The 12,193-nt window shown below is 52.6% G+C and overlaps 1 pseudogene; it reads right to left on the reverse strand.

Moving 5' to 3' along the window:
• Positions 1–4,990: 4,990 nt before the first annotated feature.
• LOC115277202 lies at positions 4,991–5,124 on the reverse strand (annotated as a pseudogene).
• Between the last annotated feature and the right edge of the window lie 7,069 nt (positions 5,125–12,193).

Below are 12,193 nucleotides of genomic sequence, written 5' to 3' on the forward strand. Positions count from 1 at the left end.
GAAAGCTCAACTCCAGTGTCCCCTGGCATGCCTCCTCCTCTCCCGACCTTCAAGGACGTTCCTGGGCCTTCTCTGCTCACTGCAGACTTCCCAGCACACTGGACTGTGTTGTGCCAGCAGACTGTGGTCACTCTGGTGTCCCAGGACCCAGCATGAGATCTGGCGTATGGAAGAAGCCTATGAACGTTGTTTTATTGCATAAAGTAGGAGTGATTGAATGAATGCAAAAATATGAACCTTCTACAAGTGAGTGAGGGTCCAAGACATGACTGCCAACCCATCCATCTGCTGTGACGACCGCCAGAAAAGTAAGTGCCCTGCCTCAGTTTCCCTGTCTTCCCCAGCTGAACCCATTGGCCAGCAACCTCAACACTTACAAGTCCACCAGGGGCTCTGAGCCCCTCCCAGCTGCGGCAGCAAGGACTCCGCTCTACCCTGCACCCCACCGGCAACATGCGGCTGCTCCCTCTCTGCCCACCCCTGTCTCTGGCTCCTGGCACCCCTACCAGAGACCCACACGAGGGCCTAGGTTTTAATGCCCCTGGAGAGGTCTCACCCCTGCTAGGTCCCACCCACTATTTGGAAATCCAGAGCTGACTCTTACCTGAATCACACAGGGACCCAGCCGCACCCAGCCCCGCCTCTGGAGGCAGCTTCCCAGATAGGCAAGAAAGCTTTGAAGTCAACCCCGCATCTCTTTAAATCCCACCTCCCCCACCCTCACCCAAACTCCTAGTCAACTCTAAGCGATCAACCTTGGGCAGCCAACTGCCCCTCTTGGGCCTTAGTTTCCCCATCTGTAAAATGGGGTTAGTAATTCTACTCTTGCAAGAGTTACCGTGAGACAAAATAAGAGGGTCCGTGTGAGCTCGCTCAGCCTCCAGGAGGAGCTCGATGTAAATTCTTGCCTTGCTTTCCCTTCTGTTCCCTACCTGAGCGGGAGGGTTGCATGCAAACTTCTCTTCTTCCTTTGAACCTACGTTACCAGTGCCAGGCCAGGGCTGGACATTGGCGGTAAGAAAAATCGCTGCTATTTCTTGAGTCCCTACTACGTGGCTGTGTATTTTGCAGGCACTATCACATGTGATTTTTCTCAATAGTCTTATACCATATTATCACCTCCGCTTTACAGAGAAAAGAAAGTGGGGCCCGGAGAGCTGAAATGACTTACCCAAGGTTGTTCAGTGAGTAAAGGTTAGGTTTCAAGGTCCAGTCCCTCTGTTCTGGGTGCCAGGTACCACACACCTAAGGCCCAGCACAGCCTTAGGTCTGGAGTTCACGAAGAGGAAGTAAAAACGCACTGTGGGTGGTGGTCGGCTGTTTACACCCCTTCCCCACAGCAATCCTCACAACAGCTCCAAGAGGAAGGTATCATTATCTCCATTATGAAAAGAGGAAACTGAGACTCAAAGAGTTCCCTAGATCTTGGGGTGCCTGGGTGGCTCAGTTGGTTGGGTGCCGGACTTTGGCTCAGGTCATGATCTCGCCGTTCCCGAGCTCGAGCCCCACGTCAGGCTCAGGCTCTGTGCCGTTAGGCTCTGTGCCGACAGCTCAGAGCCTGGAGCCTGTTTTGGATTCTGTGTCTCCCTCTTATTCTCTGCCCCTTCCCTGCTCATGCTCATGCTCTGCCTCTCTGTTTCTCTCTCAAAAATAAGAAAATAAACATTAAAAAAATTTTAAAGATTTCCCTAGATCTTGCAGTAAAGAGGAAGAGGGAGGGAAGGGGGGTGGGGGAGGAGCTGCGCCCCCTGCAGGATCACCTGCTGTGTAGCAGACATTATATTGAGGGGTTCAGGTGCACCATCTCCTCTATAACTTATAACAGCTCCATGAGACAGGTTTTCTCCCTTTTTGTAAATGGGAGAAATGACTTTCTAAAGGCTACCAGCCAGTAAGCGGTAGAGCTGCACCCTGAGCTCTGGTCTGTTTGATGTTGACGTCCTTAAGCGTAACTCCCTGCTTCATCCCTGGCTCTCTTGGCTCCTGAACCCTGAATCTTTAAAACAAACACTCAGATCCTGGCGGAGGCAGGCCAAGAAGGCAGATAAACAAGCAGGAGATGGGTGGTGAGTGGAGAGTCTCCAAGCTCATCTGGGGAGTTTCCACAGCAGGGTCCCCTGTCCTACAGTTTGGCAGCTGGCGCCATCTGATCAGCACAGGATGGCCCAGTGGTCACACCACTGGCAGCCTCCCCAGCCCACCCCCACCAACAGCGTAATCTGCAGAGCATCAGACATCAGCTCCTGAGATCTGGGGGCCCAGCTGCCTGGGGAGGAAGAGCAGGAGGAACCAAGCTGGGGAAAGAACCATTGCCGGGGCTGTGAAGCATCAGTTTCTGCATACCTCTCCTCCCCCACCACACATGAAGGAAAAGGAGCTGTTTTCATAGTCCTCCTTTGGTATGTGAAACACCCTCCTAACTCGGCCTAGAAAACTCAATAGCTCCCACGGCCCGGACCTTAGCCTGGCCTTCCGATTTGTCACTCACTGAGCAGCCGGTGCCATAGAAAGCTGTGATAGGGAAGCCCAGAAGCTCTGGTTTCTAGTAACACACCCTTCTGGACTCACCATGTGACCCTGGGCAAGTCGCTCACCTCCGTGGACCTCAGTTTCCCTACTTGTTAAATAAGCCTGTTGAATTAGATGTGCTGAGGAGGGTGGGGAGGGGCAGGAGCTTTTGAGGCCAGTCAGACCTGGATTTGCAGCCCAGCTACAATATTCTTGCGGTGTGACCAGGAGCCTGTATGTCATCCCTGAGATGGCTTCCTCCTCTGAAAATAAGAACAATAATAATATCTATTTCCTGGGACCCCTGTGAGGCTAAGACCACTTAGCAAACTTCCTGGCACTCAGTAAACGATCATTATGGGTGGAGTTATTATAATTAACAATTATATAACCAATCCAGTTCTGTCAGCGTGGGCCCAGATGTGAAAACGCGTGTTCTAAACACTAAGAAGAATTCAAGACAGACCGTCGCAGAGCAAGTGCGAGCAGAGGGCCCCTGGAGTGCACGTGGCCACAATGTAACAAACATGGAAGCTGGAGAGGAAAAGTGGGGAGTCTTCTCCACTACCAGCAGTCCAGAGGTGAGCTGCCCAGGCCTCCAGGCTCTGCTCTGTGCCTCCAGCAGGCTCCAGGCTCTGGCCATCTTGCCCTGCTGCTCTGTCACCCTCAGAATGGGTTGTGTCCTCAGGCCTCCTTCCAGGCAGGAAAGGGGCAGAAAGGGAAAAGGCAGCCCCAGAGTTCCACCTAATCTTTCCCCACAACTGTGTCACATGATCTCGCTGGGCTGCAAAGGAGAACGGGAAATTGAGTTTTTAGATTAGCCAGGAAGGGCTGGGCGTTGGAAATGGAGACGGGTGCCTTCAACCTCCAGTGTCTGCCAGACTCTGAAGGGTCTCCTTCCAGGGTGGACTGTGGTTTCTGACGTGGGCTTCTCTGGAGGATCTAAGAAGTACATGCTGCAGAATTCAGACATGAGCAGGCCTTTTTTTTTTTTTTTTGTCCCAGGATGGGGTCTGAGAATTGCAGGTCCTCAGAAGGTCAGAGTCAGGAGCTGCCTAAGAGAAGGTCCAAACCACTCAGCCCATCCAGGTGACAGACTCAGAGACCCAGAGCAAAGCAAGGACTTGCCGAAACAGGCCAGGTGTCTCTCCTCTGTGTCCTATGGCCTCCTGTAAAATGACCAGCTTTGGAAGGAGTCACATTTGTAACAGTTGGGCCCCGACACAAGGCCTTCTCGTCCTTTGAGAACTCACACCCAAGAGACTGCCAGTTTAGTGGGCAAGAGTGCACACTTCTAAACAAGCCTTCCATTCCCAGGCAAGAGCCTTAAAAGTGCATTTTCCTGGGCCTTTCAGCTAGAAGGGGGCTGACTCATCACTGGCAGGGAACGCAAGCTCCTGCTTTAGCACCTCGTTAATAACTTACCGTCATGGAGCTGAACGCGGTGCAGGAAAACATTTTCACTGACATCATCATCTCTTTTGATCCACACAGCAGTCTTTTGACAAAAAAAAAAATGTTTTTAGCCCTGAATAAGCCAGGATTAGTCCCATTACAAATGCCAGATACCCAATTCCAACTGATTTTGGCAAAAGGAAGGGGAAGTGTTGGCTTCCAAGCTGAAAGTGTGGGGCCAGGTTTGGCTGCATACAGGTGTCAGGTTCTCTGTGTCTCTGTTTCCCTCATCCCTTCTCCCCCTCTTGTTGGCATCACTCTTAGGCAGGTGCTCCCCGAGCACTCAGGCTGACCAGACTTACACTGCCCTGGCGCCCCAATCCAATGAAAGGAGAATGCCACTTTCTTGGACACTTCTGATTACTCTGGCTTAGCTCATGTGCCCATCCCTAAACCAAAAGCTTTGACCAGGAAGATGGAATATCCTAATTCTCACGGGCCTGGCCTAGACTGTGTACCCGTGTGGGTGAAGAATGGGACACGGATGTTCCCCAAAAGAAAACTGGATGCTGTTATCAAGAGAAGAAGGAAGGGAAGTGGAATGGTTGCGCTCTGTTTCTCCATTTGGCGGACAAGGAAGCCAATGCTCAGCGAGGTGAGTGGCTTTTGCCTGGAAGCCTCAGGGCTGGTGGGAAGGGAGGCTTTCTTGCCTTTGGCTTGAGCCTGGATGGAGAGAAGAGGAAAGAGCTACATGGGTGGGTGAGCGGACTCCTGCCCATTGGACTCAGAGCCTCCCCAAGAGAGAGGGAGAAGGGTACGGAGGGATGCTGCATCCAAAGCTGCTTCTTCCCTGCACATCCTGGTATTTGCTTGAGCAGGAAAGAATGCCCATATTTGCTGAACAATTTCAAGGCATGCCGGACCCTGCTGGGCGCTTGATAGACATAATCTCTCCAATCACGCTTTTCAGAGGTCGAAGCTGAGGCTCAGAGAGGTGAGGCAATGTGTCCAAGTCACACAGTATTGGATGGCAGGGCTGGGAGTCACTCCAGGTCTGGAATGATTCCAAAGCCTGGCTGTTTTCTTGAATGCTTTCTAGTGCGGCACGATTGACATTTTGTGTAGGACTGTCCCACATTGGGCAGGACGTTTAGCCGGCCACTATTAAGCTGACGTGAACAGATACTACACTTGATCTTGGCCAAAAGGCCGAGAAGCCATAGCTGGCCACTATTAAGACCAGTAATGGCAACAACCAAAAATTGCCCCATACGTTTCCAACTCTTTCCCCCACCCCAGGAGGCTATCGCTGGCCCTGGTAGGGAACCACAATGCCACAATGACCAAGTCTGGCTCCTTTCTGTGGACCCAGACTTTCTCTGATACAGAGAAAGCACTTCATAAATGTTTGATGATTGAATGAATGAATGAAATAATCAAATAGTCTGGAGTCAAACAGGACTATGTGTGACTCTCGGCTCTACCGCTTATTAGCTATATGGCACTGAGCCAATTACTTAACCCCTCTATGCCTCAATCTCTCCTCTGCAAAAGGGCACAGTATAGTACCATCTGCATATGGTTGTTGAGGATGGAAAGAGTTAATGCTTATAAAGTGGTTGCCACACTGTCTGATGCTTACTAAGCACTGTATCAGTGTTTCTCTCTTTCTTTCTTTCTTTTTTTTAGTGTTTATTTTTTAGAGAGAGAGAGACAGAACACAAGCAGGGAAGGGGCAGGAAGAGAGGGAGACACATTTCAAAGCAGGCTCCAGGCTCTGAGCTGTCATCACAGAGCCTGACGTGGGACTCAAACTCACCAACTGTGAGATCATGACCTGAGTTGAAGCCGGATGTCCAACTGACAGAGCCACCCAGGCGGCCCATGTTTCCTAAATAAATGAGTCAAAAACTTAATAAATGATTCACTATCATTTACGTACACACATGCACACATATGCAATCAGGAGTTTACAGTTTACAAACACCATGAATTTGTCATCTCCTTGGTCCACCTCCATTCCCCTGGAGGGAACGTTATGCACATTTTATAGACAAGGAAGTCCAGGCTCGGGGAGGTGAGGTGAATGGCTAGGGTCTACTGGTTGTTCAGTTGTAGCTCCAGATTTCAGACTCCGCCTTCTCTGTACCTTCCATCCTGCGCAAGCACCCATTTTTAAAGCAGGAATGAATGAATGAGTGAATGAAGGAGCCTCTCAGAGCACTTGAAAAGGGAGGAGTTGTCCTGACCCCACAGCCATGAAAGACCAATCTTCCTTCCATCCAACCTAAGCTCTCTCACTGGGCTGCCCAGGGCTCTGTGGGGTGTGTGTGTGTGTGTGTGTGTGTGTGTGTGTGTGTGTGTGAGAGAGAGAGAGAGAGAGAGAGAGAGAGAGAGACCAAGGGTTTGGGAGGGAAGGGGCCCAGCCATGCAGCCAGGACCACAGGACCACATGAAAGAACTGGGTGGTGGGGGAGGACTGGTCAGTCCGACACCCAAGCCGCAGAGGAGTGCCCCAGAGTCCCCAGGCATGCTCCCTTCCCCCAGGCCACCTTCGGGACAGGAACGGGCTCTTTTCTGGGGGCATCTCGCAGCCAGAGCACAGGAGTGGCCTCACTGCTCCGTGATTTCTTTCAACTCCACATCACCCGTCCTGCAAATAATCACGAGATGTCATCCGGGCCAGCCTCCAGGCGGGCGCCAGGGACTTCTGCTCTCACGGAGCTCTCAGACTGGGAAGCGGGGGTGAGCCTCAGAGGAACAGAAGACAAAGGGTAAGGAAGGAGTCCTGAGAATCTCCGTGCAAGGCCCACCTGCCCAGATCCTTAGAAGGCGCTCAATTCCCATAAACCAGCACCTGGCCCTGCTGCCTAGCCGAGGCTACAGGTCCCACGACCCAGCCTTGACTAACATGGCGTCTCTGGGTGCCCTCTCCCTCAGTTTCTCTCCTCCTCACCCTCCCAACGTCCCCACCCTGCTCTAGCTCCTTATACCCTCTCACCGCCTCTGCCCATCGATGCGTTTTATTTTTTTGCAATTTTTTTAATTAATGTTTTTTATTTATTTTTGAGAGACAGAGAGAGACAGCGTGAGCAGGGAAGAGTCAGGGAGAGAGGGAGGTACAGAATCTGAAGCAGGCTCCAGGCTCTGAGCTAGCTGTCAGCACAGAGCCCAATGCGGGTCTCGAACCCACAAACCGTGAGATCATGACCTGAGCCAAAGCCGACGCTTAACCCACTGAGCCACCCAGCCCGTCAATGCATTTTAGATGTCCTCCTGCTCTCTTGGCATAAAGGAAAAGATATGGACCTTAGAGACACACCCACCTGGGTCTCCATCACCTTGGCTATGTGATCTTGGCCATGTTGCTTAAATCCGTTGGGTCACAACTTCTCCACTATAAAAAGAGGGAGTTTGTGATGATTTAAAAGCTGATGGATGCAAACACACTTAGTGTATGGTAGGTGTTCAATAAATGCTACATTTCCTTTTCCTGAAAGGCTGCCACCCAAGACTTGGGTTAAGAGACTAACAGGGAAGGGGTGCCTGGGTGGCTCAGTTGGTTAAGTGTCCGACACTTGGTTTTGGCTCAGATCATGATCTCACAGTTCATGAGTTTGAGCCCCACATCGGGCTCTCTGCTATCAGCAGAGAGCCCATTTTGAATCCTCTGCCTCCCTCTCTCTCTGCCTCTCTCTCTCTCAAAAATAAATAAAAACACTTAAAAAAGAGAGTCTAACAGGGATAGCCTTCTGGTCTTTGCTCTCCCCCTTCACTCTCCTTTAAAAAATCTTGTCAGGGTGTCACACAAAGAGAACTCCTACTCTGCAGGAGTTAATATTTCATGGGGGCATGTATACACAGTGCAGTATTATTCGGCCATAAAACAGAAGGAAATCACGCTGTTTGCAACAACAAACTTGAAGACATTTTGCCACGTGAAGTAAGTCAGGCAGACAAAAATACTGTCTCATCTCACTTACATGTAGAATCTAAAAAAAAACCAAACTCACAGAAACAGAAAGTAGAGCGGTGGTTGCCAAAAACTGGCGAGGGGGGGAAATGGGCGACGGTCAAAGCGCACACACTGCCAGACATGAGGTGAGTAAGTCCTGAAGATCTACCGCACGCTGCGGTAACTATGTCAATAACACTGCACTGTGCACTCGAAAGTCGCTGACAGAGCGGATCTTAAATGTTCTCAACACACATGGTAACCACGTGAAGTAATTGACATGTTAACTAACACTGTGTGGTCATCATTTCACGACGCACACACCTCTCAAGCCATCACACTGTACACCTTAAACTTACAAATGTTATATGTCAAATACATTTCAATAAAGCTGGGGGGGGGAAATCCAGGGGATACTGGTTCTCAACAGGAGCATGCCCTCACTAGGGAGGCATTTAAGAATCATGTCTAGGTATTTTTTCAAACCACACACACACGTGCACATGCACACATTCAATGAGATTTTGATATTCCCTTCTGAGGGCAAGATGGAAATCCCAGCCTTAGTGAGCCTCTCTACAGTGGAAGAGCAGAGAGGTAGAGGATGGAGAAACACTGAGATCACGGAGATGCCAAACCGTCTCCAACTCACAGATCTGCCTAGATCTCAGCCTGCCTCATCTCCCCTCACCAGGTCTCTCCTTGGTATCTCACTCCACCCTCCTCGCCCGCAGTATAATCTGGATTAACTTGGAGTCTTTTAAGTTTCTTATTCAGACCAACTTCACCTAATTCAACTCAACTCAACCCGCTTCGGCTCTCCTAAATTCAACTCAAGTCAACCCAACTCAACTTACTTCCACTTACCCCACCAAATCCATCCCACCCCGATTCGATCAAACTCAACTCCACTCAGCATAACCCAACGCAACTTAACTCTACCAAGTTCAGTTCAAAGCAAATCGTCTTACCTCTGCTCCACTCGGCCAAATCCAAACCCAACTTCCATTCAATCCAACCAAAATGAATCTGATTCACCTCACCCACCCCTGCATGACATAGCACAACTCTACTCCACCCAGACCAAACCAACCATGCTCAACCCAGCTATACATGATTCGACTCAACTAAACTCATCCTGCCCAGCTCAGTTTTTCTCCCTTTGTATCACCTCCCTCTTTCCAACCTTTCCACCTTCTTGCTCTCTTCTCCCAACCCTAACCACGTCCTCCTACATTTGTCTCTGATTCTCTGCTGCAAGCATGTCCCTATCCTTTAATGAAGCCCTGAGGCCATGTAGCATCAGACATCCCAAGCCCTGTGGGCTCTCATCTTTACACACACTACCTCCAGGGGCATGATGTCTAGAGGACATTTAAATTGGAGGCCACAGGGTTCTGATCCCTGAGGAAATCTGATGGGCAGAAGAGTGATCACTGGACCCGGGCATGGTGTTAGCAACAACAGGATCTGCCTAGACCCCCTCTTCCCCAAGGAGCAGAGTGCTCTGTTGCTGGCTTTCCTGCCCGTCCTCCTGGATCTCTGTCCAATCCTTTATGGCTGCCCTGTTTCTGCCTTTCTCTCTCAGTCTTGGCCTCTGCATCTCTGTATTTGTTTCTCACTCTCTTGGATATCTCTGCCTCTGTCTGTGGGTGGCTCTATCTCTCCATCTCTGTCTCGAACACTCTCTTCCTCTTTCAGTATCTCTTGTGCTGCTAACTCCCTCTTGCTGCCTCTGTCCCTCTCGTCTCTGTCTCTGGCACAATCTGCTTCCCCGGTCAGGAATTCACGGCCGTACACATAGAACTGGAAGGGAGGTCCAGGCAGTCTCCTTGTTTCATGGATGGGGAAACTGAGCCCCAGAGACTGCAGGCGGCTTGCCAGAGCTCATGCAGGGTTAGTGGAGTAAGAACGAGACCTTGTCAGCTAGAGACTGCAGACTCTAGACGCAGAGTAGGAAGGTCTGGGTACCAGCCCGGCTGGGAGGTAGATGGAATGGCGGCACCACCAGAAGCCATCTCCACACGCAAGGGAATTATCTGCCTCGCCACGCCATCTCAGAGCAGCGCCTCCCCGTCTCTCTGTCTGTCTCTCAGTAACATGTATTTTCTGGGAGGATGTGGAGGGGGGTGGGGAAGAAAGGAAACAAGAAGCATTCTGGGTGCCCTTTAGATGAGGGTCATTCACCATTGACCCCAATCTTGCCTAATTCTGAGAGCATAAGAGGGAGGCCTTCAAAGACCCCGGGGAGGGAAGGAAGCTGGGGTCTGGCCCTCCCGCTGCAGTGAGGGACGGCGCTGGGGTTTTAGCCAGACTCCAGCCACAAGCCCTTGGCTGCAGGCTCTCTGCCCAGCCAGGCGCAGCCCCAACACTGTTGGGGTCTTGATCAAGGTGAGCCTTCGGGCCGGGCTCGAAGGAATGCATTCCTCCCCGGCCCCACCTCGCACAGCCTCCTGGCCAGTCCGGGCTCCAGCAGGAAGCAGAGCATGGTGGGGGTCGAGGCCAGAGCCAAGCCTGGGAAAGGCCCCTCATCCAGCCCTGGAGGGAGGCCCCCATCACCTCCTCCTGAGTCCGTGACTCGCTGCACATCTAACCACTCTGAGCTGCCCCCCTCAGCAGCTCAGAGTTCCTGGACGGGCACCGGCCAGGCTTCCTCCGAACCCCAGGAGGTCTGAAAATAGAAAAGGAGAAGAGGAGACTGTGGTCTGTGTGGTGGGCAGAGGAGAACTTGGGGAGGGAGTGCGGGGGCTGGTTCCTGGGCGCGGACAGACACCGCGAGGACCAGTCCTGGCCCGACCTCCAGGGCCCTCCCACGCTCTCTCCAAGCCCCCGAGGCCTGTCTCTCTGAGGAACAGGACTCCAATCCTTGGGCCCAAACCTCCACTGAACAGACCAGGAGATTGTGGCCCAGAGAGGGGAGATTGCCCAAGGAAAGAGAGCAGGAGAAGGAGCCATAATCCAGGGCCCCTGGCCCTTAGACCCAGGTCCTTCCCTAGTAGGCTCTCTGGGTGGGGTTCTTTTTGGGCCTGGACCTGCTCCATCTGCCCAAGAAACCAAATTCAAGTAGTTTGTTCCCCGCGTGAACCCTGGCAACCCAGGACTGCCCTGTTCCTCAGAACACACAGCTAGGCTCGAATCCAAGCTCCCTGCAGAAGCCTCTGGAAGGCAGGGCCCTCCTTCCTTCACGCCTCCTAGGCTCCAACTCCGCCTAGGTTGGCTTTTCCTTCCGCTTTCCCCGGCCCCTCTCTCCCCACTGCCATCTGGGCCCTGCAGAGCTGGGGGTAGGTGGGGACAGACACCTGTCCCTGCCTCCCCCCAACTCTCAGCCCGCCGGGGCCTCCGGACAGGCGAGTCCCCATCCCTGCAGCAGGTCACTCCCCTCACCAGGCAGCCTTCATTCTAGGAAGGTCCGTGGACGTGAGGGACTGCAGTCTGCCTCCCAGCATCTCTGCTGCTGCCTCCAGGACCCTCCTCTGCCCAGTGCCCCTCTGTACACATTCCCTGACAGCGAGGGAGGAGTGCCAGCCTCTCGGGGGTCAGGTCTTGTCTCAGCCGCCACCACCTGGCCTACGTGACTGCTCTGCCACATTCTCCCCCCCAGGGCTGATCTTTATCTGTATCTTTTCACAACTGTGGGTATAAACGCCTTCAGGGAGTTCTGTGAGTCTTTTAGCAAGTGACTGAACCCGAGGGTGGTTTGGGGCACCCCCCAAACTCACAGGTAGTGTCAGAAGTGAGGGCAGTCTGCTGCACAGACGGTGCTCCCCAACCCTGTCCTTGGCCCCATGTGATCCCATGATCGTTCGGTCCCCTGAGGTAGGAACCATGGCCATCAGCCCTGGTTTACAGATTGGGAAACTGAGGTAAGTAACCTGACTGAGGGTGCGAATGGGTGGGCCCCAATGACAAAGGTGAAATTCGAAAGCAGGCAGCCCAGGAGGCACTGGCGTCTAGGCCTGTAACCACGGTGCTGCACTGCCCGACCAGGAGAGGCCGAGGGGGTGTCCGTGGGACGTGGGGCTGGGCTGCCTGCAGGGGAGAGCTCCCAGCTGGGTTCTCTGGTGGGGAAGCTGAGCTTTGTACTGGGGCGAACGGGAAGCCTTCGGTGGTTTCGAGCAGGGAGCGGCATGAGTGGCTGCGGGTTTTGGGGGGCCCCTCTGGATGCAGCCTAGAGAACAGGTAGGGAGACCAAATGTGGCTACTGCAGCAGACGGGGGGGAGGGGGGGGGCGCGGAGGGACAGTGGTGGCTGGACCTGAGCCTTGGTCTTGGGGATAGAGAGCAATGGACACATTCCAGGTCTACCTAAAAGGCACACTTTTAAAAATGTTTATTT

This window comes from Suricata suricatta, chromosome 13 (assembly GCF_006229205.1).
Source record: "Suricata suricatta isolate VVHF042 chromosome 13, meerkat_22Aug2017_6uvM2_HiC, whole genome shotgun sequence".
Taxonomy (NCBI): Eukaryota; Metazoa; Chordata; class Mammalia; order Carnivora; family Herpestidae; genus Suricata; species Suricata suricatta.